The sequence below is a fragment of the Salmo salar genome, chromosome 06, assembly GCF_965601325.2.
Source record: "Salmo salar chromosome 06, fSalSal1, whole genome shotgun sequence".
Classification (NCBI taxonomy): Eukaryota; Metazoa; Chordata; class Actinopteri; order Salmoniformes; family Salmonidae; genus Salmo; species Salmo salar.
The window spans coordinates 26,557,650-26,567,500 of NC_138296.1; the positions used below are offsets into that span (position 1 = coordinate 26,557,650).

At 44.8% G+C, this 9,851-nt stretch overlaps 1 protein-coding gene across 1 annotated transcript in view; it reads right to left on the reverse strand.

Annotated features, from left to right (window-relative positions):
• Window positions 1-9,851, reverse strand: part of cep112 (centrosomal protein 112) — a 194,617-nt gene that overhangs the window by 78,402 nt on the left and 106,364 nt on the right. The gene's annotated exons all lie outside the window — the stretch shown is intronic.

The following is a 9,851-nucleotide window of genomic DNA, read 5'->3' on the forward strand; positions in this document are numbered from 1 at the left end:
CTGTCCCTTCCCCTCTCTCTCTCCACAGACCCCCTCTACTGTCCCTTCCCCTCTCTCTCTCCACAGACCCCCTCTACTGTCCCTTCCCCTCTCTCTCTCCACAGACCCCCTCTACTGTCCCTTCCCCTCTCTCTCCACAGACACCCTCTACTGTCCATTCCCCTCTCTCTCTACAGACCCCCTCTACTGTCCCTTCCTCTCTCTCCACAGACACCCTCTACTGTCCCTTCCCCTCTCTCTCTCCACAGACACCCTCTACTGTCCCTTCCCCTCTCTCTCTCCACAGACCCCCTCTACTGTCCCTTCCCCCCTCTCTCTCCACAGACGCCCTCTACTGTCCCTTCCCCTCTCTCTCCACAGACCCCCTCTACTGTCCCTTCCCCTCTCTCTCTCCACAGACCCCCTCTACTGTCCCTTCCCCTCTCTCTCCACAGACACCCTCTACTGTCCATTCCCCTCTCTCCACAGACCCCCTCTACTGTCCCTTCCCCTCTCTCTCTCCACAGACCCCCTCTACTGTCCCTTCCCCTCTCTCTCTCCACAGACCCCCTCTACTGTCCCTTCCCCTCTCTCTCCACAGACACCCTCTACTGTCCCTTCCCCTCTCTCTCTCCACAGATACCCTCTACTGTCCCTTCCCCTCTCTATCCACAGACACCCTCTACTGTCCCTTCCCCTCTCTCTCTCCACAGACACCCTCTACTGTCCCTTCCCCCCTCTCTCTCCACAGACACCCTCTACTGTCCCTTCCCCTCTCTCTCCACAGACACCCTCTACTGTCCCTTCCCCTCTCTCTCTCCACAGACACCCTCTACTGTCCCTTCCCCTCTCTCTCTCCACAGACACCCTCTACTGTCCCTTCCCCTCTCTCTCCACAGACCCCCTCTACTGTCCCTTCCCCTCTCTCTCTCCACAGACACCCTCTACTGTCCCTTCCCCCCTCTCTCTCCACAGACACCCTCTACTGTCCCTTCCCCTCTCTCTCCACAGACACCCTCTACTGTCCCTTCCCCTCTCTATCCACAGACACCCTCTACTGTCCCTTCCCCTCTCTCTCTCCACAGACACCCGGGCATCCCAGGGCAGTGAGGTTCTCTCTCGTTATGGCTTCAGTCACATGGCAATTAGAGCAGAAAGCGTCTGAAGTCTTTTTTGTGTGGAAAATCTCACAGACACATCAAAGGGTGCATCACCACAACACCCAGATGCCATGGCTGTGTCACACACCCTCACACACAGAGACAGACAACACAGACAAATAGGACACACACACACACACACACACACACACATACACATACACATACATACATACATACATACATACATACATACATAGAGAGAGACAGCCATAAACAGTGCCAGGCGTGATGGTCCACATGACTTCAAGGGCAGGCAGCTATTAGACCTGATCCCTGAACAGCCTTTAATGTAGAATTCCCTCTTCTGGCTGATCCCTCTTCCCTACAACTTTAATATGTGTGGGAAATAACATATAGGCTAACAACATATAGGCTAACAACATATAGGCTAGCAACATATAGGCTAGCAACATATAGGCTAGCAACATATAGGCTAACAACATATAGGCTAACAACATATAGGCTAACAACATATAGGCTAACAACATATAGGCTAGCAACATATAGGCTAACAACATATAGGCTAACAACATATAGGCTAACAACATATAGACTAACAACATATAGGCTAACAACATATAGGCTAACAACATATAGGCTAACAACATATAGGCTAACAACATATAGGCTAACAACATATAGGCTAACAACATATAGGCTAACAACATATAGGCTAACAACATATAGGCTAACAACATAAAGGCTAACAACATATAGGCTAACAACATATAGTTGGAAATAAAAGGACTGCCTAGTATTGTTGCAGCAGGTGCATAATTGCATGCTGAACTGAAGGGTGTCAATTTAGTCCAACAGTCCTACTCTTCATGACAGCTTCCTCATACCATGCTGACATAACATGTATTTAATCACACATTCTGACTAGTATGAATGTTAAGTCGTTTGTTGTATGAGGTTATACTAAATCACCTGAGGTGGCAAGAAGAGATTTGAGAGGTGGGGAAATTGAAAAAATTGAAATTAAATAGATGAAATCCAACATTCAAATATATGAATGGATAGGGGATAGAGAGAACAAAAGAGAGAGAAAGAAAGAGCCAATCTGGAGAGGAGACCACATCTGTCTGAGCTTGGACTGAACATCAATAGGGGGAAAGAGAGGGAGGGAGACAGGGAAAATAAGGGACAGCTGCAGTTGGAAACAAGCTCATTTGTGGCATGTGACAAGTGGACGAGATTTAAAAACAATAGCTACCCCTACTCCAAATTCCCACCCACTCACAGAAAATCATTTCTAATAGCAATGCTTATAAGAAATCAAAATGTGGAGCTGAATGTAATCTGCAATCTAATGACTTAGGTACAACAACACACAACAAACGTCAGCCATTGATCTCTCTGTGTCCGCATGAGACATGTGAAAGTGAAACAACGAGCAGTCCTACCTCAATCACAAAAAGATGTGATCTAATCAACATGCAAAAATCCCAAACATAACTCTAACCAACACCCTGATGTGTCAACTCAACAACAGACAGAGCCCAGTGGCTACAGGATGTCTGGGAGGAAGGGAAGGCAGGGCTGGCCTGACAAAACCATCTATAGGGACTGATCAATCGTTAAATTACAAGGCAGAGAGAGAGACAGACACACACCCCCTCCCCCTAAGACACAGCGTTCTTGTCCAGCTGTCTGTTGTGCCGTCTTCTCTCTCATCAGACTCCCTTCCTCAGCTCAGACTCACCCTGTCATCAGGACCTTCATTTCTCCCGGTCTTGTTAATCCCTTACTGGGGGAAAACGTTATTTGAAAGTTTTGCCAGGTTTATTATTTAGTCCATCACAGTGTTAAAGAGAGAGCCCTGACTCTCTCCCATGCTGTTTGAAGTCCAGATGTTTCTCAGAAAAGATGTTGTCAGGACGCGTGAGAGGGGGAAAAGAAACGGAATTAGCCATAAAAATGAGTTGAGTAAAGTCGCTGTAAGAATGGCTTTGGACGAGCCAATAGAACAATCACGTTTCTGTTGTTCAGGACAACAAGGCTTACATTCATTTGTAATGTTGGTGTAGTATCTGAAGTGGAATTCTTTGGACGGACCAATAAGGAAACAGACTCCAATGTCCTCAAAGCATGAGAAACAATAGCACTAACTAAGTGAAATACATATCACCCCTAAACAACAACAGTTCATTCCTTTAACTATCCAGCTGCTTGAGGACAGGACAGATCCACTGTGCCGTGGCAGACAGTCAGAACTCTGACTAAACTATTTATTGGGTTTAAAAACAAGAGAAAACATGATGAGTACTGCACCAGAATATGGACTGTGTTTGGGGACAGAGAGGACAGCGTGTCTCTGGAGAGTGTGTTTGATGAGGGAGTGTGTGTGTTTCACCCTCTCGGTCTCTCTAATGGGGCTCTCTTCCACCCTCCAGTGCCGCTGATCGGCTAACAGAGCTGGCTGCAGGCTAACACATTTACTGTGAGCTGCTGTCCTGGCTGCACGGACTGGCAACTGATGCTGCTTTTTCAGCTCATCCTTTCATCTTCAAAGATAATGGTTGAAATAGAGGACTATGAGCTTGGCAAAAGCCCAGTTGACGGTTTTGGATGGTAAAAGCATCACAATGACGACCCCAAGGCTGAGGAGGAGGATTTGGGATAATTCCCTCTGTGTGTTGGACACCAACTCCAAACTCCCAACCCAACATCACACCAATCTCCAAATAACTATTTCCTCATTAGTTGATGATACAGCAAACACCACTACAGCCACAAAAAGGCACAAGAGAAGGGCCCTTAACTGGAAACGAAACAGCTCATTTAAACAGCATTGTCACTGCACAAAGTTCAATTAAACAGCACTGTCACTGCACAAAGCTCATTTAAACAGCACTGTCACTGCACAAAGCTCACACTGTCACTGCACAAAGTTCAATTAAACAGCACTGTCACTGCACAAAGCTCAATTAAACAGCACTGTCACTGCACAAAGTTCAATTAAACAGCACTGTCACTGCACAAAGCTCACACTGTCACTGCACAAAGTTCAATTAAACAGCACTGTCACTGCACAAAGCTCAATTAAACAGCACTGTCACTGCACAAAGTTCAATTAAACAGCACTGTCACTGCACAAAGTTCAATTAAACGGCACTGTCACTGCACAAAGTTCAATTAAACAGCACTGTCACTGCACAAAGTTCAATTAAACAGCACTGTCACTGCACAAAGTTCAATTAAAACGGCACTGTCACTGCACAAAGCTCAATTAAAACGGCACTGTCACTGCACAAAGTTCAATTAAAACGGCACTGTCACTGCACAAAGCTCAATTAAAACGGCACTGTCACTGCACAAAGCTCAATTAAAACGGCACTGTCACTGCACAAAGCTCAATTAAACGGCACTGTCACTGCACAAAGCTCAATTAAACAGCACTGTCACTGCACAAAGCTCACACTGTCACTGCACAAAGTTCAATTAAACAGCACTGTCACTGCACAAAGCTCATTTAAACAGCACTGTCACTGCACAAAGCTCACACTGTCACTGCACAAAGTTCAATTAAACAGCACTGTCACTGCACAAAGCTCAATTAAACAGCACTGTCACTGCACAAAGTTCAATTAAAACGGCACTGTCACTGCACAAAGCTCAATTAAAACGGCACTGTCACTGCACAAAGCTCAATTAAAACGGCACTGTCACTGCACAAAGCTCAATTAAACAGCACTGTCACTGCACAAAGCGCATTTAAACAGCACTGTCACTGCACAAAGCGCATTTAAACAGCACTGTCACTGCACAAAGCTCATTTAAACGGCACTGTCACTGCACAAAGTTCAATTAAAACGGCACTGTCACTGCACAAAGCTCATTTAAACGGCACTGTCACTGCACAAAGTTCAATTAAAACGGCACTGTCACTGCACAAAGCTCATTTAAACGGCACTGTCACTGCAGAAAGCTCATTTAAACAGCACTGTCATGTTTGTACACATAGAAAAAGTATGATTTGTAAAACAATCCTACGAGCATCATACACACACCGGTAGTAGACCACCATATACCAACTGTTCATACAAACAAAAGGTTCTATTTGGCTCGGCCAGTTGTGGCTTGACCAGTAAAATAAAGAGGACCATTAGGACAATTCAAGTTGCTTTATTTTTTTTTTTTAATTACCATTTTTTATATAACCTTTATTTAACTAGTGAAGTCAGTTAAGAACAAACTCTTACTTACAATGACGGCCTGCAATGGCAAACATATTTCAAATGAGTAGGCAACAGTCACCAATAAGCCATCCATCCTCAACAGCTCCATCCTGTAGGTGTATAGGCCAACATTGCTGTTGTGCAGATTGAATGAGTTGTGCGTTCCACCTGGCCACCACATGCAGCAGCATCTTTTGCACATCACATAACCTCCACATTAAGTGAGTGGAAGACTTTTCTGTCCACATAGTTGAATTCCTTTTGGGATGGTGCTTTTATGGCGATGTGGGTGCTGTCTATTGATCCATTCGTATTTGGGAACCCATTGATGGCAAAGAAACCTCTCGACTTCAACCGGTTGTGCGATGGTGTATGGAAGTTGAATGCAACTGCTCATTTTGCTAATGATTTCATCCAAAACATTGGCTCATCGAGGTCTTTGAGATGCCGATCGGCAAACTCACTTTGAGGAACCTACTTGGTACATAACTTAAAAGCATGTCTGACATGTATTGGGGGGCACAATCGTGGATTGATTTAAAAACCAATAGAATAATCTTAAAATGAATTGTAAAACTCCCAGACAGCTAGTGCAGAGACCTTAAAACCAGTGAATCGTCTGCGTAGCAGTGAAAATCAATGCTGTGCGTTCTGATAATGCTGCCAAGGGGTAACATACATAAACTGAAGGGTACCAGACCCAAAATCCAACCTTGTGGAACCTCATATGTATTTTCTCAGAGTTATGTTCACCAAGAGTAAAAAAAAAACAAAAAAACTCTTGACCGGTTAAATAGGTTGTAAACCAATCTATGACTGGACCAGAGGCTAACCCACCTCTCCTGTCTGTCCAGAAGGACATCATGGTCAACAGTGTTGAATACAGCACTTATATCAGAGGACAGAGAGCTGTGTGGCATCTGTGTTGGCGCTAAGATCCTTTACCACTTTAACTAAGGCTGTCTCTGTGCTGTGGTGGGCACAAAAAACACATTCCATTTTTTTTTTTTTAAACACAGTTGGCACCAAAACATTATTTAGCTGTTTGAAAACGAATTTCTCCTGAATGTTGCTTAAGAATGGAAGGTTGGAGATTGGGCGGAAATTGCTCAGAGCCGCAGAATCTAGATGACTTTTCTTCAGAAGCAGTTTCCGCACAGCAGTTTTCAGCACAGTGGAGATAGCGCCTGTGAACAGTGAGTGATTAACAATAGTTTGCACTTCTTCAGATATGCAATTAAAAACAGTTTTGAAGAAGGTGGTGGGGATAGGATCCAGAAGGCAGGTAGAAGGCTTAAGTTGTGATATCACTTTCCTGAGCGTGTCCATAGTGCCTTTACGTGGTAGGCTAGGGAACAAAACTTCATCAGGTCTTGCTTGACTGATACCCAGCCTACCGTTGGTCATCTTATCTCCGCAAACGTATCACATTTAGATGTGGAGGAACATTCACATAGGTTTGAGGGGGTAGGATTAATCAGGTCATCAATGGTGGAGAAGAGCACTCTGGATTAATTCTGATTAATTGTGATCAAGTTAGAAAAATGAGTCCGTCTGGCATTTGTAATTGTTATATATTTCAAGTTGCTCTCTCAAAATATCATAATGGACCTACAACTTTGACTTTCTCCACTTCTGCAATGTTTCTTTAATTGATCTCTTTAATTGAGCTATCCCTGTCCAGACTCCAGGCCTTTATTTAGCTGGGTAACAACTGTCTCTGTCCAGACTCCAGGCCTTTATTTAGCTGGGTAACACAGACAGTTGTCTCTGTCCAGACTCCAGGCCTTTATTTAGCTGGGTAACACAGACAGTTGTCTCTGTCCAGACTCCAGGCCTTTATTTAGCTGGGTAACAGAGACAGTTGTTCAGGGAAGGTGCTCCAGCAGAGTATCCTGGATAACAACAACTGGTGATGAGGCCAGGACAGAGAACCCCTGTGCTCCACCACCACCTGCTGCATCCCCTTCTCCTCTTCCTGCTGCATCCCCTTCTGCTCTTCCTGCTGCATCCCCTTCTGCTCTTCCTGCTGCATCCCCTTCTCTTCCTGCTGCATCCCCTTCTCTTCCTGCTGCATCCCCTTCTCTTCCTGCTGCATCCCCTTCTCTTCCTGCTGCATCCCCTTCTCCTCCTGCGTAGGCTCTTCATTCTCATGCATCTCCTCCTATGTCTTTTCCTCCTCCTGCATCTCATCCTCCTCCATGTTGACCACAACTCATTTGTTGTCCTTCCCAACTGGTTGGGTGGGGTGGAGGCCAGCCTATTTATTAGACTCATCCTACCATGTGGAGGGGATGAGTCGGGATTACTCATCCTCACGACGTGTGGCTGACATCCGCTCCCTCTGCCAGCTTTCCATAGTCAGGAAGATAGAGAGTAAGTGAGCAACACAATCCTTCCAGAGATTCCAGGAACAGAAGGAAGAGCGGGAAAGCAGGGCCTGGATCCAATCACCTCGCCAGGAATTGATTCCCAAATCCTGGCAGTGACATCGGGACAGATTCCATTGTCTGTCGTTTGTCGTTTGATGGAATGTTGAATACCACTTAAGCCTCGCAATAGTGAAAAGTACTAAGTAGTAGGAATTAAGTAGTGCATTTAAGCTATGCTTGCCAGTTTCAGAAAGCGTTCATATTTGCTGGATGCATCAACAAAATACTCTGCTTTTCAACATTCCTCTTTCAAAACTCTCAGGACCTTTCAGAATCTGTGGAGGTTGAACCCCCCATTTATTTCCATCTGTATGACAGAGTTTCAAAGGGATAAACATCTTTGGTAATGCAAAACTACTTCATAATATGGAACTTAACGTGAGGTTAGAAAAGCTCATCTTTCCAATTGGCTCATTCATCCCCCTCCTGTGCCCTGTAACTATTCCCCAGGTCCTTAGCGTAAATGAGAATGTGCTCTCAGTCAACCTACCTGGTAAAATAAGGGTTAAATAAATAAATACAAATAACATACGTCAATTCTGGAGCCCAACTGCTGCTCTCCAAGAACCCTAACCACAGAGAGAAGTTTAGTTTTATTTCTTTTTCATTGGGGGAGGGGAGATTTTGGGGTGCGTTGTGGCTCCACATAATCGTATGGTCGAGCGATGGCCATGGCAGAGACAGACAGACTAACCACAATAGTAGAGTGGGTGCCAACAGATACCGCAAATCATAGTTGAGAGAGTGTGTTCAGGGTAGCTGTGCGTGTGTATGTGTGTGTGTGTGTGTGTGTGTGTGTGGAGGAAGATGAGATGTTTTCTTCCACTAACAGGAGCAGGCCATATAGAACAGTGTGTACTGTACACATAACCCTGTCTTACTGTCAAATGTATGGAGAGGATGAACATGAAATAACAATGTTTCTAAAACATTTGACTGTTTGACCTTGAAATGCTACAGTTTTAATGCCATCTTTCTATAGCTCTAATCATATTGTTATTAATTAATTTATGGCCAATAATGTCAAATAGTAAAGACAATATATTTATTTTATTCCCCATTTAAGTCTAAATGCTTTTAAATCTAGGCCTATACTATTTCATACTAGGCCTACTTCTTAAAAATAATAATAATCCTAATGATAGAAAATAAAGTTTCTTAACGGCGAAATTCCATTCCGTTGTTCGTACGCAGTTGTGTAACCTGGGAACCATATGTGCCCGCCGTTCGCTGCAAAAACATTTTAGTCCCCGTTTGTCCAAATGTCCCAAAATACTGAATGTGCACGGCTGGACACCTAGTCTCCAGCCAGGAGCCAATAAACAAGCCCTCGCCATGCTGACATTCTACATTTCATCTGGAGGCTTGAGGAGTCAAATACATCCACGGACGGGGGCTGATCTGTCAAATGGCTTCCCACAGAGTCTCCATGCTAGCCAGGCAGGAGAAGCGGCGAGGAGAGGGGAGATGGAGGGAAGAGAGTGGAGCAGGGCTGCAGAGAAAACCTGCTGGAATCATAATAGGCTTGGGGATGGGGATGGGGACTCCATCAATACAGCCCCAAATGTCATATAGCCATTGTAGCGGTAGTGTGTTGTTGTAATGGGAAAGTAACTGGTGCTTATGGGAGGGAGATGGCTACCTGCGGTGAGGGGAGAATACCATGTACAGCCTGTTCCTCCGTAGGGGGATTACGGGGCACTCGCCGTATGCGGCTGATACACGGCTGATACCGACCCCGGTGAACCAGGGTAAAGAAAGGAGAGAAATGCAACCTAGGGTTTGGGGAATAAAAGGCCAGAGCTACTGCACAGCGACCAAGAGCCTTCCTTTCCTTTATCTGGCAACCTGTGGTTTCCAGGCGTTTCAAGTCTTTTCACTTCTAGCACGGAACCCTGCCGCAAAACTAGGAAAGAAATACAGAATCGCATTAGAAGTTAGCACTGTATGATAATATTCATTTCTTTCGGTTTAATCGGCATTTAACTTTTCCATTAATTTGCAGTCCTTCCTAAAACAACAACGGTGCTTCCTATTTTACTTCGCAAATAAGAATTTAAATAAGAATTCGGAATTCTTTCCTTTCCGCTCACACA